Genomic DNA, 21,311 nt, shown 5'->3' with positions numbered 1-21,311 from the left:
GCTGGAGATTGTCCAGGGAAGGGAATCGAGCTGGGAAAAGGTCTGGAGCACCAGGAAGGTCTGAGGGAGCTGGGAAAGGAGCTCAGCCTGGAGAAAAGGAGGCTCAGGGGGACCTTGTGGCTCTGCAGAACTCCTGACAAGAGGGGACAGCCGGGGGGTCAGGCTGTGCTCCCAGGGAACAGGGACAGGAGGAGAGGGAACAGCCTCAGGCTGGGCCAGGAGTCGTTCAGGTTGGACATCAGGAAGAATTTCTTCATGGAAAGGGTTGTTAAGTATTGGAAAGGGCTTGCCAGGCAGATGCTGGAGTCACAATCCATAGAATTGTCCAGGGAATGACTGGACATGGCACTCAGTGCTCTGGTTTAGTTGGGGTGGTGGTGTTTGGTCAAAGGTTGACCAAAGGTGATCCTGGAGGTGTTTTCCAACCTGAATGGTTTTGGGATTCTGGGATTGCACCTGTCTAAAGCTGGAGCATCCTGCTGGCCCATCATCAGGACTTGGCCCTGAAGGAAAGAGAGGTCCATATTGGGCTCAGACAAAACTCATCCTTCTGACTCAGGAACCAGACTAAGCCAGCAGGACCCACATCTGCATGGCAAAACCCGATTTTGTGAGCTGGAAACTCAGCTAAAATCCCTGGCAGCCTGATTCCCAGCCTTGCAGCAGCTCCATGAGATGGAGCAGGAGCTTCTGCAGCTCTTCCACTGGCTCAAGGGGACTTTCAGCTCCCTCTGCCAGGAGGAGATCCAGCCAAACCTGGATCATGAGGCATGAGCCATCCCAATTTCCTGATAGCTGCCTTAACAGTTATATTTATATGCTTTCCTTGCTGTTTAAGGAGCTCCATGGATCTTCTTGCCCCCCATGGCAGTGCCTGGTGCCATGGGGTGATGGGAGAGCTGAGTTTTGGGTTCTTTGGGATTGTTGAAGGATCTCAAAGGGTTTGATCTACCAGCACCTCCAGGATGGAGCATCCCAGCCTACCTATGGCTCCTGGTGCCACCTTATCCTGCAGGAATCATGGAATCCTGGAATGGTTTGGGGTGGAAGGGACCAGAGATGGAAACCACAACCAGAGGATGAATCCAGTGATTCAACATGGAGGACAAAGCTTTACCCACGAAGCCCCCAGAGGGCTTGGGGGGTCCCTGCCTGCTCCCCAATCCCGAGGGCAGAGATGTCTGGGCTCCTGGCCTCGTGCCTCCATTTCACTTTCAGATCCCTCAAATAATAACCGTGTTTGCCAGCCCCTGTGACAGGAATGACTAATGGGAAAGATCCTCTGTGAAGGGAAACAAGAAATCTCCTTGTTTCACCCTTTGTTTGCTGGGTTTCTCTGACAGCCCCGGGCATGGCTCAGTTCCTCTTCGGGAGAAAGCAGATTTCAAGCCCTTCAACAGCTCCAGCAACACCCTCTTAACTCCTAACCTTCCCTGTCGGGATATAACTCCCTCCAGAAACTTTTTGCAGCCAGTTTATCCACATTCCTGCTCCATCCACATGGAGTTACCAGGCAGCGAGTGCCTCCGACTGCTGATGCAACGTGGTTTTCACAGTGCATGTGGAAAACACCCTCCCCATCTGCCTGTTTTTTTGCAAGTCAGGGGAGCTGTCTTTCTTCCTCTTTTCCCGTTTTTCCTCGGGATGGCTGGTGAAAGGTGCCCTGTGATGGAAGCAGCAGGGGATGCCCAGGGCTGATGCTGCAGCTCTCCCAGTCCCACCTCTTGCAGGACAAGCTGCTGCTCCCTCCCAGACATCTACAGCCAGATGTTGGACTTTCAGATGCTTCTCTCCCTGCTCCTTTTGGATCTAGGGGCGCTGGGAGTTGATCCCTTGCGAGAGAAGCCCAGTGACCCAGCGGGGAAGGGTTTGAGGCGGAGGGAATCTTCCCTGGATGGAGACATGAAGCCACACGGGCACTGCGCCGCTTTTTAAACGCCCCAGGGAGCCGACAGGGACAATTTCAGCCCCTGCACACATTCTCGCTCTTCCCCGTTGCCATCCCAAGGCCGACACTCGGGACAACGTGCCCTGTTCCCTTGCGTGAGCCCGGACACCACAGACAGGGAATCACACCGCTCCGGCATTTCCACGCCTGTTTCCAGCCCGTTCGCCTCCCAGCCTTTGCAGAAAATAAATTCCCCAGCCAGGCTGAACTCGGATGACAGCATCGCTGCTATATTTAGCCGCGGCAGATCGCCGCTCCAACCAGGGCCACACATAAACAAACCCCCGGCGCACGGAGCGAGCCGCGCGGGATGGAGCATCCTCTCACCCCTGCCTGCCCCAAACCGGGGCTGCCTCGGCATCCTGAGCTCCCTGCTCCTGCCAGCACTTCCCTGGAGGGCTCAGGGTTGGCAGAATCCGCCGCCGGAGCGGGTTGGAGGGTGGAGGATGAAGGATGTGCTGGAGGGTGTTGGAAGCAGAGCGCGGAGAGCTGAGGGAGTTGCCAAAGGTTATCCCGCGGGGCGAGCGGCATCCCCCGGCTGGGATTGCACCCGCTGGCTCCCAGCTGGAATTAGGGAAGCTGCTGGCATCCCCCCCTCCCGCGGGCTGTGCTGTGGGGCAGAAAATGCCAGAAAATGACCCGCTACAGCTGTGCCCGCCCTTCCGACCTCCACTCCACATCTCCCTGCAGCCTTCCTGCTCCTCTCCCCGTACGACCCTCTGCCGTGGCGCATGGGGATTCATGGAGCGGCACGGGGATTCATGGGGTGTGGAAGAGAGGGAAAAGGTTGTTGATGTGCAGCAGGGTCCGTGCCTGGCTCACTGGCAGGCCTTGTCCGCCTTCCCCAGCTCCCCACGTGGGGAAGAGGATTGGGATGCTCGGGGGTGTTCGGGGAAAGCTTGGGGATGCTCAAGGGGATGAAGCTCCTGGGGTGCTCAGGGAACGCTCAGGGGGATGCCCAGGAGGGTGAGGAGCATCCAGCAGCCCAACACCCTCCTCTGGAGCACAGCCATCATCTGGCCTGGGGGGCCGCTGGCAGCCACAGGTCCCCTCGGCTCCGAGGAGGGGACGGGGTGGCAGAGGGGTCCCTGCTCGCCCGGGGCACACCCACAGCCCGGCTGGGGCTCTGTGCTGCAGTGCAGCAGCTCCAGCCCGGCTGCCTCCCGGGGAGCTGGCAGAGGGGATGCCCACCTTCACCCTCCCTCCGTGGCAGCGCCCGCTCCGCCTGCTCCAAGCCCTGCCGCCGGGCCAGCGAGCGGGATGAGCCATGGGGAGCGGCGACAACCTGCTCCTGTCCTGCTGCGGATGGAGCCTGAGCAGCCGGGACCCCCAGGAACCGCGGGCAGGGGGGTGGCTGTGCACCCACGGCTTGGGGGCCGCGATGGGCGCGGGGAGCCTCGCGAAGCCGGGGGGACACCGGTGCTGCTCGGGTGATGTCCCAAGCGGGGATCCCCGGGTCGGGCTGGGCAGGAACGCTGGCTAGCCAAGTCCTCGCCAAACCGGGAGTCATCGGCGCCTGCTGGGGTGAAGCCCCCGGCGGGGAGCCCCATGCCATGACGTGCTCCTTCCCTCCCTCCCCACCGCGCTGCTGGGCGAGGGCCACCCAGCACCGAGGCAGATGACATAATTCCCAGCAACTGCACGTTAATCACTCGGCCGCCAGCAAGCTCCTTGCCGTGAATCCGAGCCCCAGCCCCAGCCACCGCTCCCCTCCCTGACATCACTGCCAGAGAAATAAAGAAATAAATGAACGGAAGGAGATGAGGAAAGGGTGACGAGGGGGAATAACCTGGCCCTGGCACCGGCATACAGGTCTGCTCCCCCGCCGCTCCTCCCCGCCTCGCACTCTATTTTTGGGTGCTGTCACATCCCCATGGCCCCGCGGGGCCAAATCCAGGCAGCTGCGACTTTAGGCACAAACACGGCTCCCTCCCCTCCATCACACCCGAAATCGGCGCTGGCAGCCCATCCTCCACCCCACCCCCTCCCCAAAATCCTCCCCTCCCCCCTCCCCAAATTACATCTGGGTGGGTGGTTCAGGCGAGCGGAGCTCCAGCATCAGGTCCCCCACCTCGCTCTCCGTGCGCCCCACATCTCTCCTCCCCCAAGAGACCCCCCTCCTCGGCACCCCCCACCCCATCCCACCTTCCCCCTCTCCCAGCACCGCTTCCCAGTTCCTCCCAGTCGCTTCCCAGCCCGAGCCTTACTCTTGGCGGGGATGCTGGGGCTGCGCCTGTCCCCGGCAGCGACGGCAGCGATGCGCAGGGATCGGGCAGGGATCAGGGGTGGCAGCCGGGCGGCCGCTCCCGTCCGAGGGGTCTCATCTCATTTTGTCCTGTGTCACCAACACACACACACACATTCGCAGCCACGTTTCCCCCCCCTTCTTGCGGCAAACGGCGGCCAGCCCCGACCCCACCCCCTGTCACAGCAGCAGCCTAACAGCGAGGACCGGGAGGATGGAGGAGGATCTGCTCGCCTTCCCTTTAACTCTTCCCTCGCCACCCCCCCAGGACAGGGCTCTGTCCCCGCGGACCTGGCTGGGGATGCTGGGATGCTGCAGGGACCCCTTTCGCATTGTCCCCTTCCCCCCCGGGACGGGGGGTGTTGGGGGCTGGCGGTGCCCTGGCGCTGTGCCCTCGCTCTGTCCCCCGCAGCCTAGTTGCGTTTCATCGCCCTCGTGCCCCCCAAAAAGGAGCCCCCAGATGAAGCCGAGCCCTGACATTGCCCCATGCAGTGGGCAGGGGGTGTCTGAGGGGCACGGTGGGGTCTGAGGGGCACGGGCAGCCCCTGGGTGACAGACAAGGCTGCGGGGTGGGAGCCAAGTCTGTCTGCCTGTATCCACCATGAAAATCCCATTTTGGTCCTCATTTGCCCCCATTTCCAGCGGCACAGCCTCTTGGAGGGGCACAGCCCGAACCCCTGAGGGTCTCCAGTGGGGCTGGGATGGACATATAAAGTCAATGTGGGAGATGAAACAACTTCTCCCATCCCACGGAGAATCCAAGGGCCTGAGCTTGCAGAGGGGAGGCAAACTCCCCAGACTCCCTCTTCCATGGATGAGCTGAAAAAGGGACAAACAAATGGCCCAAGACTCCAGCTGAAGGCAAGGATGCTCCTGACATGGCACAGAGTTGACTTCTCCAAGGGGAAATAAGAGGTGCTGGAAGGAGAAGGAGAAGGAGAAGGAGAAGGAGAAGGAGAAGGAGAAGGAGAAGGAAAAGGAAAAGGAAAAGGAAAAGGAAAAGGAAAAGGAAAAGGAAAAGGAAAAGGAAAAGGAAAAGCTCATGATGCTGTCTAAGCAGAAGTTGCTGCTGGGTTTGCTGCAGGAAATTTAGGTCCTGCAACACACACCATCAGGCTCTGCTTCTCCCCTTGGCCCTCCCGTGGATATATGGAGGTTACACCCCTCCTGCTCATCTGTCGAAAAGCCCAGGAGGGAGGAGAGAGGCAGGAATTGCTGCCACTTAGTTCTGCAGCTTTCCAGTGAAATGGCAGGGTGGGTAATCAATTATCCCTGCTAATAGTGCCGGGCAGGCACTGGGCTGCTCCCCCAGAACTGTAGGCTGGAGGATCTCCCTGCACAGGCTGCTGCTGCCAGCTCTCCAGGGGCTGTGGGTGATCCTGCTGGGATGGAAAGGGCAACTGAGGCTCCCTGATTTACTTACATCCATCGCCTTTGAGGACTGGGATTAGACCAACTGGGCAAAGCCACCTCTGCTGTGGGTGGGATTCTGCTGCTTCCCAAGCACTGCCAGGCAACGGAACAGAATCACAGAATTATTTAGGTTGGAAAAGACCTCTAGGATCACTGGGTCCAAAAGTTAAACCAGCCCTGCCAAGAAGAAAATCCTCTGATGATGTTGCAGCTCCCCCAGACCAGCCCAGTAGAGCAAAAACCAGGACAATATTTCCCCCTCATATTCTTCAACCTCTCCAAAGGAGAGTTTTTTACCAGGTCTGGACATCTGTGGTGGCTGAGAACCCTCCATGAGCTGTGTGTCCCCACTGAGCCTGTCCCCTGCAAGGTGGATTTCCAACCCACCTCCTTGGGTGGGTTGAAACCCAGAGCCTGCAGAACACTTCCCATTCACTCTCCCATCCCAATGGCTGAGTTTTTGATAAGGATTACCCCATGACCAGCACTGGGGCTGCAGGATTTTTGCTCCCCTCTTCCACACCCCTCCCTCTCCAAGTGCTCACAGATGCCACCACTCCCTGTGGCAGGCTGGGATGAGCTCCCTCTCCAGAGGACAGCACTCTGCCCCCACTCCTTGTCCTCATCCCAGCCCCATCCATCCCGAGTGGACTCTGTTTTCCCTCATTTGCCGAGTGTTTTGTGTGCCTTGCTGTGGTTATCATGCTCCAGCCGTCAGCTTGCAGCGAGTCCCCGGGAGAAGGTGCCAACTTTAACATATGCCTGAACAGTTCTTTTCAGACATATACAAACTGGAACAATGCCTCGCTGGGAATATGCTTGTTGGTGCAATTTGCCAACTGTGGCTTCAGATCTGCTCTTTTCAGCACGCAACAACTATTTGTAGACGGTGCAAAAGCTGGGATTGCTGTGCATGGATGGGGTCTCTGGAAGGATCTCTCCAGGCATGCAGGAACCTGCAGGGAACACAGTCAAGGGCTGGGCAAAGACCTCTGAGTATCTCAAATAACATTCAGATCAAACCTCAGTCCTTTTTCCCGTTGCTTTGGGAAGTGTTTGGGGAGCTGGGAAACCAGCACTGGTTTCTCTACCACCTGAACCACGAGTGTGTTCTCACCTTGTGCAAGCAGGATGTTGCTCACCTCACCACATTTCTGAGGTTCAAACACTTCCTCCATCACTGGTGTTCACCTTTCAGGTGGGACATCATGGGGATGTGGCTCTGGTGCCACTCTGGTGTCACTGCTCTGTCACATCCTTGGAAAAAAGGCCTGGCAAACCTCAGCTGGACATTCCCTGACTTCTTCTCGTGGGTTTGTAGACCCCATGGTGATGTTTGAAGGAAACTGGGGAAGATGACAACAAAGTGTGGTTGGGGTTGTGTCCAGGGACATGGCCAGGCTTTCCAAGTGGGTGATGAAGGCCCAGTGGTCATGAGGCAGAGGAGTTTTGTCACCACACTGCTGAGGACACAGCTCTGCCCTCGCCCAGCCTTCATCTTGCCAACTCCCAGGGCAGTGCTGGATGGGGAGGAGACCACAAACCAGCCCAGGAGCAGGAGGGTCAGTGCCTGAACTGCCTGTTCCCCGTGGAGAGCTGCCAAAGGCATATGTGTTTGAGATAGCAAATCATCAAGGGAGCATTGTTCATAGCAACCTCAGTGGAAATATTTTAGTGTGTGTGTGGTGTGTGTGTGTGCTGGCATCCAATTTGGCAATGGTTACTCAGCACAAGTGGGCGGCCTGTCCCTTTCTCTCAGCTGGAGCCTCCTCCTCCTCACAGGGACCCAGAAGAGGGTTGGAAGGAGAGCAGATGGTTTGGGGGTGCTCAGAAGTACCAGTGCCAAGGGCTGGCTCATCGTGGCAGGCTGAACATGCTCAAGAGCAAGGAGGTCTCTCCGAGTAATGGGGGAATGTGAGCAGCTCTTGGGGAGATTGGTGGTTTCAGCCTTTGGTTGGATTTTGAGAAGGAGCAGAAACTGAGTTTGGGGTGTTGTGCAAAGTATGGGATTCTGTATCAAATATTCCCTTTGCAAGTCCAAAGGAATTGGAAGAACTGATGCTGGAGAGGGACTTTGGCCAAGGGATGGAGGGACAGGACACAGGGAATGGCTTCTCACTGCCAGAGGGCAGGGAGAGATGGGATATTGGGAAGCAATTCCTCCCTCTGAGGGTGGTGAGGCTCTGGCACAGGTTGCCCAGAGAAGCTGTGGCTGCCCCTGGATCCCTGGAAGTGTCCAAGGCCAGGTTGGACAGGGCTTGGAGCAACCTGGGATAGTGAAGGTGTTCCTGCCATGGCTGGGGTTGGACTAAATGACCTTTTAAGGACCTTTCCAACCCAAACCACTCTGTGAGTTTATGCTGAAGGCACACTGCTGGCTTTGCTAGGAAGAAGCCTCAGGGCTTCCTGCAGGTGAGAATCCAAGGATACCAACCTGGAGAGCTGGCCAAGGCAGCCATGCTCCCGATTATCTCCTCTTTCAGCACCACAGCAGGTCTGTCACAATCCTTTCATGGAGACATTCCCATTGAAAGCTCCTCCGCTGCTCTCATCCCTGCAGAAGTGAATGGAGAGATTTGTCCTGACCTCCATCCCCCATCCACAGCTCCAGGCATTTCGTTGTTCTCCAAAGCAACGCTCTGCTGCTAGAATCAGCTGAGATGAAACCGAGCTGGCTCCTACACACCTTGGAGCTCAGGCAGGGCTGCTTCCCACACAGTGTCTTTCACCCAAATTAAACAGCTCCCAGCTGAGCCCTGCCATCCATCATGCCAAGCTGCAGGCAGCTTTTGGCAGCTTTTACACCTCTGTGGGTTCGTGTTTGGTGGGGAAAGAGCAGGGACCTTTTATTTGGGAGTGTGTTGTGTGGAGGCTGTGGGGCAATCCTTGGGATCACTCTGGAATCAGCGGGAGGGTGATTGTTGGTAAAGATGGCAAAGACCTGAGGGCTATTTTATTAGGAAGGAATTCTTCCCTGTGAGGGTGAGGAGGGGCTGGGATGGAATTCCCAGAGAAGCTGTAGCTGCCCCTGGATCCCTGGAAATGTCCAAGGCCAGGCTGGACAGGGCTTGGAGTAACCTGAGATAGTGGAAGATGGAAAACTCCAGCTTGGAGCTGGACGGTCTTTAAGGACCCTGCCAGCTGTGACTCTATTCTGTGATTCCATGATTTTCAGGCTGCAGAGCTGGACATTCCTGGGGGCACAGATGAGTCCAGACTCTTCACTCCCTGTGGCTGTCACTCCTCAAGGAGGCATTGCTGACCACACCTTGGTTCCACACCAATGCCAGGTCTTGGTTCCACACCAATTCTCCCATCACCTGAGCTCAGTTCAGCTCTCTAAGAGCTCTCAGGTGTCCCAGAATATTTGAGGCACCTGCACGAGGCAGGCAGACATGGAATGGAGTCTCTGTTGGCATCACCTGTGGTGGAGATCCTTGCTGGAGACAACACTGCCTGTTTCCTCTACAGGGACTGAGGTCTTTGTTGGACATTAGGGAAAATACTCCTCACTCAAAGAGTGGTTCATCACTGGAACAGACTCCATAAGAAGTGATGGAGTCGCCATCCCTGGAAGAGTTCCAAAAATGAGATGTGGGGATGTGTTTTAGTGGGAGTGGTGGTGTTCAGTCAATGGCTGGACTTGGTCTTGGAGGACTCTCCCATCTTTAATGATTCTGTGAGTCTGTGACAAGTGTTTCCATGTATCTGAGGTGTGAAATGGGGTTTTGGCCACCTCAGCTGCCTGTGCCTGGCACATCCACACTGTGCCTGGATCCACACTCGTGCCAGATGGACACAGCCAGGTTTCCTATGGAATCCCCTGCACACAACTGATTTCTGGGGTGATTTTAGCACCTGTCCCCCACACCCCTGAGTGGCAAAAGAACATCATCCAGCTTTTTTTAGCCTAGGGTTCAGCCCAGGCTCTCCAGATCTGCCCCTTCAACAAGGTAGAAATCTCTGACTCTTTGCCACAGAAAGGCTTTGGGGAGAAAACATCATCATCCTGACTTCTACCTTTTTTTTTTTTTTGGGATCTGCTTCCAGGGAGAGCAGCCTTGGCTGGCAGATCCTCCAGCCCCTCACAGCCTGCTTGCTGGAGAGCAGCCTGGGGGAATGACCTTGGCCTCAGATTCCATCAGGAAAGGTCCTCGTTAAGCAAGGCTGTTCTCAGAGTCACAGTTTACAGGCATCCTAGGCAACCGCCTTGGGCTCTTTCCAGTCCTCCAGGGAGAAGCACAGTCCCAGAAATCAATAACTTGAGTTCTTTTGAAAGTCAGCAGGACTTCGGCGTGATCCAAACGTCTCTCCTCGGTGTTTTCTCTGTGCTGAGAGCAAAAAGGGGTCCCTAAGAGGCTGGAGGGGAGCAGCCCTGTCCCTCTGTCCCATCTCCAGGGGATGGTTTGCTCCATGCCACACTGTCCCATCCTTCCAGGCACTGGATGCTCAGTTTCCCCCAGCATGGAGCCAGCCAAGCAGGCTTGGAGGGAAAACACCTTTATTTTTTTGTGGAAACATCACTCCAAGGCTCTGCTGGAGCAGGGGGAGCCAACCCCACCTTGTCAGCCCCCAAGACTCATTTCATCTTCAGATATTCTCCCTCACTCTCTTTAAGCCTGGGATTTCTTTCCTGACTCCAAATGTTCCTAATTGAACATGCAAGAAACACCTCAGCCCCTCCTCCTGTCTGTTTTTGTCTCACCAAAACACCCACAGCTTGCTTTATATTAATTTTATAGCAATTCCTCTGCCAGCAGTGCTTTCTCCACGTATCTGGACTACAAGACTTCCCCACGAGCTTTAAGTACTGACTTGGAAAGTCTTGTTCTCCTCTCTCATTGCCTATCCTGCATCTCCCTGCAGGAAAACAGAGGGAAATGGAAGAAACTGGAGGAAAAAATGGAGAAGAATGGAGGAAAATGGAGGAGAAAATGGAGGAAAAAATGGAGAAAAATGGAGGAAAGTGGAGGAAAAATGGAGGAAAAATGGAGGAAAATGGAGGAAAAAATGGAGGAAAAAATTGAGAAAAATGGAGGAAAATGGAGGAAAAAATGGAGAAGAATGGAGGAAAATGGAGAGAAATGCAATTAAACAGCAACTGAGGACACCCTATAATCCCTCCTTGGGTGAAAAGCCCACCAAAGGTCCCTCCTGCTGTTGGGACACCACACAGTCAGAGCTCAGGCTGGCACATTCTCCTGCCCAAGGACAGGAGCTGGGCTGGGAGTCCAGAGAAGATGCTTCACTCCCATTAATGGGATGAATTATTGCACAACCGTGTGGAATACGCTTTATGAATGAACCAACCGAGAGGCTGAGGGGTGCAGAGCTGCACATCCCACCAAAGGTCAGCCCTGCATCCCCCTCCTGCTCCTGCTGCTCCAAGAGAATGAGGAAAAACTGGAGGAAAATCAGGAAAACACCACATTTTTAATGGCCTGAGAAAGCTGACTCGTGGCCAGAGATGCAGAGAGGTCAGACGGGTTTGTGCAATAGGAGGGGAAGGGGTGAATGGCTCATGGATTGACCCCATTTGTGCTGTGAACACCTTTTTTTGGGGGTTCATGGCTTGCCAGAGGAGCTGGGAAAAGGCACTGGGAGAGGCAATGATGGGAAGATGGAGCTGCCTGAATTCCCAAGTTCACCCGTTTTTTAGCAGGGAGGGTGTTTTACCAGCTGGACAGCTTACAATTGGATCCTCTCCCAGTCTTTAAACTGAGCCCATCTGTGTTTTTAAATACCAAATTTAACCCCAGAAATGATGATACAGACAGAAAAAAAACCAGGCTATGAGCCATTTTCTGGAAAGGTTTGGAGTCATTGCACTCGATGACCCCTTGGAACACACAAGGAACCTCTGCACCTTTCAGAAACAAACTCCAGGATGTTTGAAAATCTGTTTGTTTCTCGTCCAGAGTGGTGCAGCAACAGCTGAAGGTCACAAGCTGTGTATAAATAGAAAGGAGGTTTTATTGTGACATGTCCATCCGGAGCCATTGCTCCTGGGTATGGCCATCTGGGATGGGAACAGGAGCCTGAGCATCCCCAGGAAAAGAGGAAAGAGAGAGGAATTCTGTCCTTGCAAGGATGAAACCACACAAAGGAGGGAGAACCACGAGGTTGTAGCTTTGCTCCTGATTTTAGTGATTTTGAAGGAAAAAAGATCAGAGGTGTGATGGAGCTTTGGGTTGCAAATCCCTCCTGTGGGGTTTCAATCACAAAACAACACAGGGAGGAGGAAGTTTTCAGCCGTGGTGAGCATTTTCTATCTGCTGGAGAGTGGTTTGCAAAGAGTGGGTTTCCAGTTTGAGGTCCTCAGTGTCCCCATCAGAAGGGGCAAGAGGAGATCTCTGATGTCCTTTATCATGAGCTGGTAGGATTTTATACCAGCATTTTATACCTTCATGTGCTACTGAAGACTTTTTCTGGCCAAAATCCTGCTAAATGCAATTTCCCTGTGCTCCTTGCACCTGATTTTTGTCATCCTCATGGATTTGGGTGATAAATTCCTCAGGATGTGGAGCAGAGGATGCTGCAGCCTTGGTCCAGAGCAACAACACCGGGAGGTTGCCTGAAAAAAAAAAAGGTTTTGATCACTCCAGCAACACCCTGGGGATGTCCTAAGGCAGGGCAGCAGCCACGGGGGAGAAACCACTGGAATTTTGGTAAAAACAGCAGGAATGAGACTCTGGGATGGAAGAGCTTGACCCAAGGAGCATGGCTGGCAGGGTGGAGGTGTTTGCTGGTGCAATTCCTGCTGAAGCAGTGAGGCAGCCATGGAGAGGAGATCTTCACTTTCACCACTCCAAGATAACTGCTGGTGTTTCAGGAAAGCACTTGGAGAGGGACATCTTGTAAACCTCAAATATCATGTGGGGATGGTGGCCAAGGAGTGTCTCAGCTCTGGCTGCCTGAGGTTCATCTCCTCAGGGAATCTGCTTTCCCAATGGAAGGAACACTGTCCTGTCCTGTCCCAGGATGGGTGAACCCCAGCAAGTCCCATGTTTGGGACCAGAGAGCTCTAAGTGCTTAGTGAGGTCCCTTTTTTTTGGAAATCTGTCCCTCTCTTGGTCAGATTTCCAAATTTCCAGATTTTCTTGGCCAGGTCCTCTGACAGCTGCTCAACACTGCCTCCTCCTCCTCCTCCACAATCCCACTCTTGGGAGGTATTTTTTATCCATGAATACAGACCAGCAGCAGCACTCTGTCCCCACCACACCCCTTTACAAGATCCTGATTGTCTGCACCTCTCTGAGCACAAAAAAATGTAGATAACACCCCAAATTACATCGCCTGCTACTGCTGCCTGGAAGGAACTTGCTGATCCAAGGAAGAGCTGGAGGTCAAGAATGCCAGAGCCACAGCAGGGCAATGCAGAGCTTCAGCAGCACAGATGTATTCCAGCTTCTCCCACTTGCTGGATCCACTGTTGTTCTCCCATAAGATTATTTTTACCAGGTGAGAAGGATGGGATCTGGAAGTCTATTGAACCGCCTGGTGGTGGTTTGTTGGAAACCCATGGGAATAAAAGGAGGAGAATCCCAGCTTTTCAGCTTGAAGGGAGCAACTGTTTCTCCCCTTCCTTGAAGGACAGCTGGGTGTGTGGCATTATGACCACAGAGAGGAAAATCTTTTGTCTCCTGCTCTGGCTGCTGCTATGGTATTGGATTGTGTGATGGGTCACACCTATTGATCACAGCAGGCTAAAAAAGACAACCCATAAATAACTCCTGACGTCCCCAGCTGTGCCAGAAATCCTGAGTGAAGGGCTCTTGGGAGAGCTGCTGTTGGTATTTCTCTGTCCCTCTCCTCTGGGAAAGGCTGGGGACAGGTTTGGGTCAAGCCAGATGAGAGTGGCTCACTGAATGGTTTTGCAGGTGTTTTCTCAGCAGGGCTGGGTTATCCCAGTCCTTAATTCAAGAAGGAATTCCAGTCCTTCCTGGAAGAGCCACACCAGGATGGGGCACTGCTGCTGTCCAGCCCTGTGCTGTCCCCATGCCACCTCTCACCAGCACAGGGGCAGATGGTTGAGACATGAAAGCAAAGGTGACTCTGCCCTGCTCCCCTTCCCCAAAGAGAGTCATTCCTCGTGCTCAATCTGTCCTCTGAATCCACAGAGCTGCAGGATTTTGGCAGAAGGAGCTGTAAGAAATGCGTGGCAGGGGGATCAGAGTGGGGGGATCAGGTTGTGCTTCCTTGAGAAAACAGCCCCAGGTGGTTCTGGGGTGGAGAGGCAAAGCCTGGTCACTGCAGGACACCCCAAAATCCCCTCCTGAAAGCCCTTCCTGATGCTCCACGTGGTCCTTGTGGCCTGCCCATGGTGAGGGACACGTGAGGAGAGGAGAGGACACAGCCAGGCACCGTCAGTCCCTCTCCTTCCTCCCCCTTGCCTTTGTTTTCACACAGCTGAAAAAAAAATAAAAGCATTCCCCACGTAATGATGACTCGGCCAACAGGTCAAGCATGACAGATCTCATTCTGGAGCTGGGGTCAGGCAGCAAATTGTCACTGTGCTCAGGGGACAGGGGGTCCCCCCAGCATCCTCTGGCTGCTCACACCCCCAAACCTCAGGGTTTTGGGGAGCTGGGAGCTGTACAGCCACTTCAAAAGAGGATTTGGGAGCTGGTAACTCACAGCCTGGGGGCATTTCCCACTTTATCAGAGGCCATGGCAACATTTTTTGCCTGAGCCGTGAGTTTTCCCTGCTCCCAGCATTTTAGGGAGCACACTGTGTCCTGCATTTCCCTGGCAGCAGGGAGGAGGCAGGAAACGACTGTGCTGGAGCAGGAGAGCTCCAGGGGGAGCGAGGACATTCAGGTCCTTTCCAGGCAGCAGAGCTGGAGCTAAGAAACCTCCCGAGGCTGCCCAGGCCCTGATCCGAACCCGGGGAATAAATCCATCCCGTTGCAGGGAGATGGAGAGTGAGGCAGGGAGGGGAAGGTTTATTTAGAGAAACAACCGTGGGCTGCCTGCCCACACCAGGCTTTTAGCTGATGATCTGCACGTGCCGTGCTCGGGGGCGGCTGGGGGAAGGAGTCCACTATTAAAAGCCTGGCAAGGATCTCTGCTGGATCCTGCTGGAGCTCGGGGAGGGCCTGATGCAGCAGGATGCCACCTCCAGTGTCACCTCGTCTGACCCTGGGGCCAAATGGGAGGTGAATCCATGGCAGCTCTCCTTCCTGGGTGCAGCCAGCCAGAAATTCCTGGGGAACCGGGTGGTTTGAAGGGTTGCCTGAGATTTGTGATGTGCCCAGGGATCCACATAAGCCCGAGCATCTTCTGGGAAAAGTGGGGAAAGGCTGTGCTGAAGGACACGGAGGTGGGGCTGTGGAGATTCCCAAACTCCTGAGCAGGATGCAGTCTGGAACATCGCTGATCCTTGGCATTTATGGCGATCTGGGCACTGAATTCATCCCCTTCACACCTCTCATCCCTCCAGCCCCCACCGGGGGTGTGAATCAGCACGGGATAATCCATCTCCTTCCCTCTCCATCCCTGCCTCCGTTAAACATTCCCTGCTCCGGGGACAGCTCTGTCCGCAGTGATTAAGGTGGATGTTCTTCCCGCAGCCAAGGGCACTTCCCGCCTCATTAGCACCGGGAGGACACAGCAGGAGAAGCTTTTCCCTGCCCTGAGGGAGAAAAGAGTTCCAGGTGTACCTGAGGGGTGCCAGGAATTCCTGGGCATGGATGGGGACAAAGGGACAACGTGCTTGGAGCTTTAGGGGTCCCAGGATTAGAGTTCTGGGGAATGAGCACAGAATCCTGGAATGGTTTGGGCTGGGAAGAACGTTAAATGACATCTGGTTCCATCCCTGCCACGGGGAAGGAACCTTCCACCACCCCAGGTTGCTCCAAACCCTGTCCAGCCTGGCCTTGGGAAGAGAGACGGGATGTGAGGAAGGAATTAACAGCGTCTGGTGTTAATTAACACGTGCCCAGCAGGACTGGGGGGCATGGGAGCAGGAGGGGAGCACATTCCCCTCCCCTGGACAAGGTGATTTTGCCACAGCTCAGAAGCAAATGGCCATTTCTTGTCCCAGGCACACAGCTGGCTTGGGAAGAAGCAGGGAGTGCTGCTGTCAGAGGGATGGGCAGCTCAGGGCAGTGTTTTCATGGCTCTGGGAGTTGTTCCTCCTTTCTCCTCACAGCCCAGGAGCTGGGAAAGGATGCTGCAGGACCTGCCAGCCTCACCCCACCAGGCTCTCTGGAACCCAGCAAGAAAACCTTGGAAATACATTAAAGGCACAGTTTGCCACTCTCTTTGCTTCTCAATAAGAGCAGAGGTGCTTTTCCTACTCAGAGTTTACCTGCAGAAAAGGAAAAAAACCCTCATTTGCAGTGTTTTGCTTGAAAACACAAGCCCTGGTGCAAACCCAGAATGCTGGATGGTTCACTCCCTGGGCTCCACAGGCACCAGGACAGAGCTGGTCCCCCACCAGGGAATCAATCACAAAATTCACAGTTTTTGGGGTTGGAAGGGACCTTAAAGACCATCCAGCTCCACCCCTCTGCCATAGGCAGGGACCATCCTTCTCCTCCTGCCTCTCTCCCAAGGATGCTCTGTGACATAACCTCCCAGCAGCCACCTGGGATGGAGGAGGGGAGCCCAGGGTCATTAGTGCAAAGAGGAATGAGGCCAAGAGGGCTTTCATGCCTCAGCATCTTAATTGAAATGGGTTTCCCATCCTCCTCCCCCAGCCCAGCACATCCAGGCTCTGTCAAGGGCATCTCCTGGCCCTGTGCAGTGCACTCTGCATCCCCCCTGAACCACTCACATCTCTTTAATTAAATGTCAAGATATGCAGGTTTGGGGTTTTTTTTACCTTTTAAGTGCCCTCTGCTTGGAAAGATTCATGGAGAGATGAGGTGAGGAGGGAGGGGAGCTCTGGGTAGGAAAATCATGGGGGAAACAGTGATCACAGCCAGGCAGGATCCCCTGAAATCCTTTGGGTTGTTTATTTGCAAGGAAAAAACTCTTCCCACAGAGGGTGCTGGGCACTGAACAGGGAATGAGCATGGCAGGGATTCCTCCCACTATCCTAGGATGCTCAAAACTCCATCCTTGGACACTTGCGGGGATGGGAAGTGCACAGCTGAGGTGCTCCCAGCCTTTTTTTTGATTCTCCATACTGAGTCACCTCCTCCCCTGCGTGCTTGCCCATTCAGACGTCCCTGGGAAAGGCGCAGTGTCCGACGTGGAGAGGTGCCAGCTGCTCTCTCTTGCTGGATGCTGAGTGCTGGCACTCCCAGAGGATGTTTCTGTACAATTTGTCCTCCCAAGGAGACCTGGAGATGAGGAAGGAGAGGAGGCAGCAGGGCAGGAAGCAGCAGGCAGGACACATTCATCACCTCCATCCTCCAACCAGAAATGCACAGAGTTCCTGTCCCAGGCCACCCAGATCCTGACCCACCTTGGATCAGCTCCCCCTGCTCCAGGTCAGCCTCACACCTGGCCATGGTCAGTGTTGCACCTGGAAAAAGCCTTTTTTTGATCTTGATAAACTTTTAAATCCCAGTGTAAATCCTGCAGTGGTGACAGCAGGATTTGGGAGTCACCCTGGTAGGATGGGATGTGGTTTTGCCACCTTCTGGGGAGCTCACAGTGGGAGTCAGCTTCAAAATTAGAGGAATTTAGTGCTCCAAACCACCATAATTTCTCCTGGAAAGCACTTGGGGAGGCAATATGAGCTGGCAAATGACTCCAGCCTGGATTCCCCTCCATCCCCACAGGCTGCAGTGGGAGTTGACACATTCCATGTGCACAAAGACCAAAATTCAGGTGGGGAGATGCAGGAGGCAGGTGAATGGTGGTGTGACCAAGTCCCTGCACCAAAATAAGGAGAAGAAATGCTGCCTCTGTCAGGATGGAAGGCCTCTGGCCCAGGGAAAAGGAGGCTGGAGGGAAGCATGTCCCATCTTTGGTGAAACCCTTCAAAATTCCCAAACGTGAAAGATAAAAATTCTTCAAGCTTGAAGATAAAAATTCCAGATTTTAGGAACTGCTTGGGCTGGGTGCCAGGAGGACGTGGGCAGCTGTCTGGACTCCCAACACCAGCGTGTGGATGTCACCCCATGTCACCATGAGCTCCCCTGGGATGCTCAGCCTTGGTGGAGCTGCTCCCTCTCCCCAGCTCAATTTGGGGACTGGGTTGTCTGGGAGGCATCACAGTTCCTCTGGTGGGATCTCATTACGTGATGAGCTGAACATCTGGATTAAAATAGATCAAATAGTCGCTAAATCCTAAATAAGCCTGGGAGCTCAGCGGCAGCCATATGCTTCCTACTGACAAGCTCAAAAAAAATCTCTCCTTGCCATTACCTCACACTGCAGTAGTGTTTTATCCTCCTCCAAGCCAGCTCAGGGACAAACCTTCCTGCTCTTCTTCCTGAGTCTTCCCTGCTCTGGGCATCCTCTGGACCAGGAGCCTGAGGCTCTTTTAGGCAGGGATGTCAGCTGGAAAATGGGCATTTCCCCCACTGTGCAACAGATTTGGTGATGGGAATTAAAGGAATAATATTCAGAGGAAGCTGGAAAAGGAAGAAAACCAGAGCTTTGTTGGTTAGGATTCGGAGGATGCTGAATGTCCCTTAATGTTTGGGATGTTCGGGAAATCCTGGAAGAACACAGTAAATATTAATGTTGTGTTGTCTGTATCCTTCTGGGACCAAGAGGGAGGAGGAGATCCAGTGGTCTCCAAGGGATGGACAGAGAGCATGGAGGGTGGGATGAGCCTGAGGATGCAGGAATGGAATCATGGAATGGTTTGGGTTGGAAGGAACCTTAAAGATCATTGAATTCCAACTCCCTGCCATGTTCAGGGACACCTTCCACTATCCCAGGTTGCTCCAAGCCCCATCCAGCCTGTCATTAAACACTTCCAGGGATCCAGGGGCAGCCACAGCTTCTCTGGGCACCCTGTGCCAGGGCCTCCCCACCCTCACAGGGAACAATTCCTTCCCAAAATCCCATCTAAATCTACCCTTTTCAGGGAAATCTCGAGGAGGAACTCACAGATATCATTTTACAATGCTGCCTTTATGCCCTGGTAGCACAAAAATAAGGTGTGGCCACTGCCTTTAGGTCATGATCCTTATTGAGCTTAGCAAGACAAGGGCTAAGGTCCTGGGAAGCCTTGGCAGACTTGTCCTGGATGTTTTTAAAAGCCATTTTTAGTCGATTTTAGCTGTTCCAGCACATTGCCCAGTGGTCAGATGAGTGTTGCTGGCTGTGTCAGCAGTCAGGCCACCAGTGAGCAACTTTCCCCAAGCCTTTTGCAGCTGTGTGGTTTCACCCTGAAAACGTTCTGCCAGCCAGCAAAGTGAATAAAATCAGGGGTGGTTCTGTGACCCAGTAGGTTGTTTGGTGAGGTAGGAGAGCAGCACCAGCCAGGCCACACTCCCACCCTGGTGATTTGCCATGGTGACTCTGAGGAGTCTGTGACCACCATAATTGCATTACTAATGGGAATTAGCAGTAACTGGATCATCTGGGGGCTACACGTTGGTCTCGTTGCAACAAATGCTGAAAAAAATGTGGTTTGTGGAGGTTTGCTGGTTAATGAGACCAACCTCACACTCCCTGCCCTGTACAGGGGGTTTTGCTCCCTTTTTGCCTTCTACATTTTGAGTGTAACACTCCAAAGAGAAAATAAAATAATAATAATAATAATAATAATAATAATAATAATAATAATAATCTGGAAATGGTGTGGAAAAATCAAAGCAGCCCATGCCCTGAATTAGCTGGAGAAATTCTTCCTTCTCTGCCTCCTGCCAGGACTTGGTTTGAGATAGAGGTGGTGGCTGAGCTCTGTTGGATCAACCATTTATCATTAATAATGAGATTAAATGGGAGCATGCAGGTGTCCCACTGCTGTCCCCTTCCCTCTATCACCCTTGGGCACAGCGGCCCAGGACATGACTGGCTGCACAAGGCACCCCATGATCAATAATCCCCAGGGGTCAAATCCTGCTGGGAAAAGCCCAAGAGCCAAATTTGGGCTCCCTGATGCCTCTCAGCAGAGGGAAGGACCAGATGTTCACCTCTGGGCTGCACAGCTGGAAGGAACCCGCTCTCCATTTGCAGCAGCATCTCCCCAGCTTCCCGTTTTTCCTCGGGAAACTCATTTTTGCCGTGGAAGGGACTGGAAAGGACAGTGTGGGATCCACACACTCCTTCTTCCTCCTGGGCAGAATCCCGTGGTTTTGCACCTGACCTCCCGATTCTTTCTGAGGGGAAACGAGGGGGAAGCGAGGAAATGACATACCCCAGGAGGGGAACTGCTCCCGAAGCAGCCCTGCCAGGCTTTACTCCAGCTGTGGAAAGGAAGGGAAAGCTGGAAAACACCTTCCACCTCCCCGCCCTGCCTCCTTTTCTCCCCTGAATTTCGGGCCAGGAAAGCGCTGGGGGAAGGAAGGAAGGAGCGGAGTGATGGGGGAAGGGATGCTCTTCCCACATCGCCTCTCCCGCCTGCGGTCCTGTCTGCTTGTGGCCGATCCCTCGCCGGTGCCGGGTGACAATGATGCGCGGCGACACTCGGCTGTGCGGAGCGGGGACACCGCAGCCCCAGCCAGCCGCTGCCCCTCCCGCAGCCACAGCGTCCCCAAGGACAGCCCCCCAGCTTGGGGTGTGCTGGAGGAAGTGGGAAATGGGGTGGGGAAAAGGCTCCAGGTGCTTGCTGGGGGGGAATTGTCCCTTAGGTGGGGCTGTGCTGGAGGGCAGGAGCATCTGTGGGACAGGGATTCACCGGCCCACAGCCTCTCCTTTTCCATCCCATTCTTCCCTTCTCCGTCCCCATTCTTCCCTTTTCCATTCCCAACCTTGCTTTCTCCATCCCCATCCTCTCTTTCCCCATTCCCAGCCTCTCCTCTCACCCCAAACTCTCCTTTTCCTTCTCCAGCCTCCCTTTCTCCATCCCCATTCTTCCCTTTTCCATCCCCAACCTTGCTTTCTCCATCCCCATCCTCCCTTTCTCCATCCCCATCCTCTCCTCACCCACCCTCAGCCTCCCAGCTCCCTTTGCTCACCCTAACCTTGCCCCTGGCTGTCTTCACCCCATAAATCCCAACCCTACACGGGGCCGAGCTCAGGAGCATCCCCCTGCTCCAAAGCCCGGAGCCAGGAGCAGGGAATCTCCACGTCAGGAGCACAGGGAACCTCAAACCAGCCAGAGAACGCAGCCCTGATTCCTCACCCCGGCTCAGGCAGACACAGGGACATGACCCAGTTATTCGATGGCAGCCTCGAATATTTCCCCTGCAAGGCAAAGCCAGCTCGGCTTCCTCTTCCTCCCGCTTCCCAGCCAGCCAGGCCGGGCTGGCGCTCTGCCTTCCCGGGGCTTAAGAGCTCATCGGGCTGGGATGGAGGGGAAAATGTGACTGTGCAGCCTCATCAGGCGCCCAGATGTGCTGCTGATTCATCCCGTAATTGCGTAAGCCGCGGCGAGAGGGATGCGCTCCGCTCGCTCTCGCTCCAGCCGGGAAGCAGCTGCTTCCTGCCGGGGCTGCGAGGGGGGATCCCCTCCGGGGGGAGATCGAGGCAGAGGGCTCAGGGTGGGTTGCGGCACCCCAAAAACTCAGCAGTAAGAAAAGACATCGCAGAGCCTGTGAAAGACATCCGTGCCGCGGTGGGAAGCAGGTGGGGTGCAGGAGGGTGCAAAAAAGGTGATCAGAGGTGGCCAAATCGATACTCCCATCTCGC

The 21,311-nt window shown here is 54.5% G+C and overlaps 1 protein-coding gene across 1 annotated transcript in view; it reads right to left on the bottom strand.

The window, feature by feature from the left end:
- LZTS3 (leucine zipper tumor suppressor family member 3) overlaps positions 1 to 4,364 on the bottom strand; it is a 46,298-nt gene extending 41,934 nt beyond the window's left edge. Inside the window, exon 1 of the mRNA XM_085059477.1 lies at positions 4,156 to 4,364. The gene's annotated coding sequence lies outside the window, so the exon portion shown is untranslated. The remainder of the gene's footprint in view (positions 1 to 4,155) is intronic.
- Between the last annotated feature and the right edge of the window lie 16,947 nt (positions 4,365 to 21,311).

Source organism: Lichenostomus cassidix, chromosome 4, assembly GCF_008360975.1.
Source record: "Lichenostomus cassidix isolate B80296 chromosome 4, HeHo_3.0, whole genome shotgun sequence".
NCBI classification, from domain to species: domain Eukaryota; kingdom Metazoa; phylum Chordata; class Aves; order Passeriformes; family Meliphagidae; genus Lichenostomus; species Lichenostomus cassidix.
This window is presented reverse-complemented; position numbering and strand designations above follow the sequence as displayed.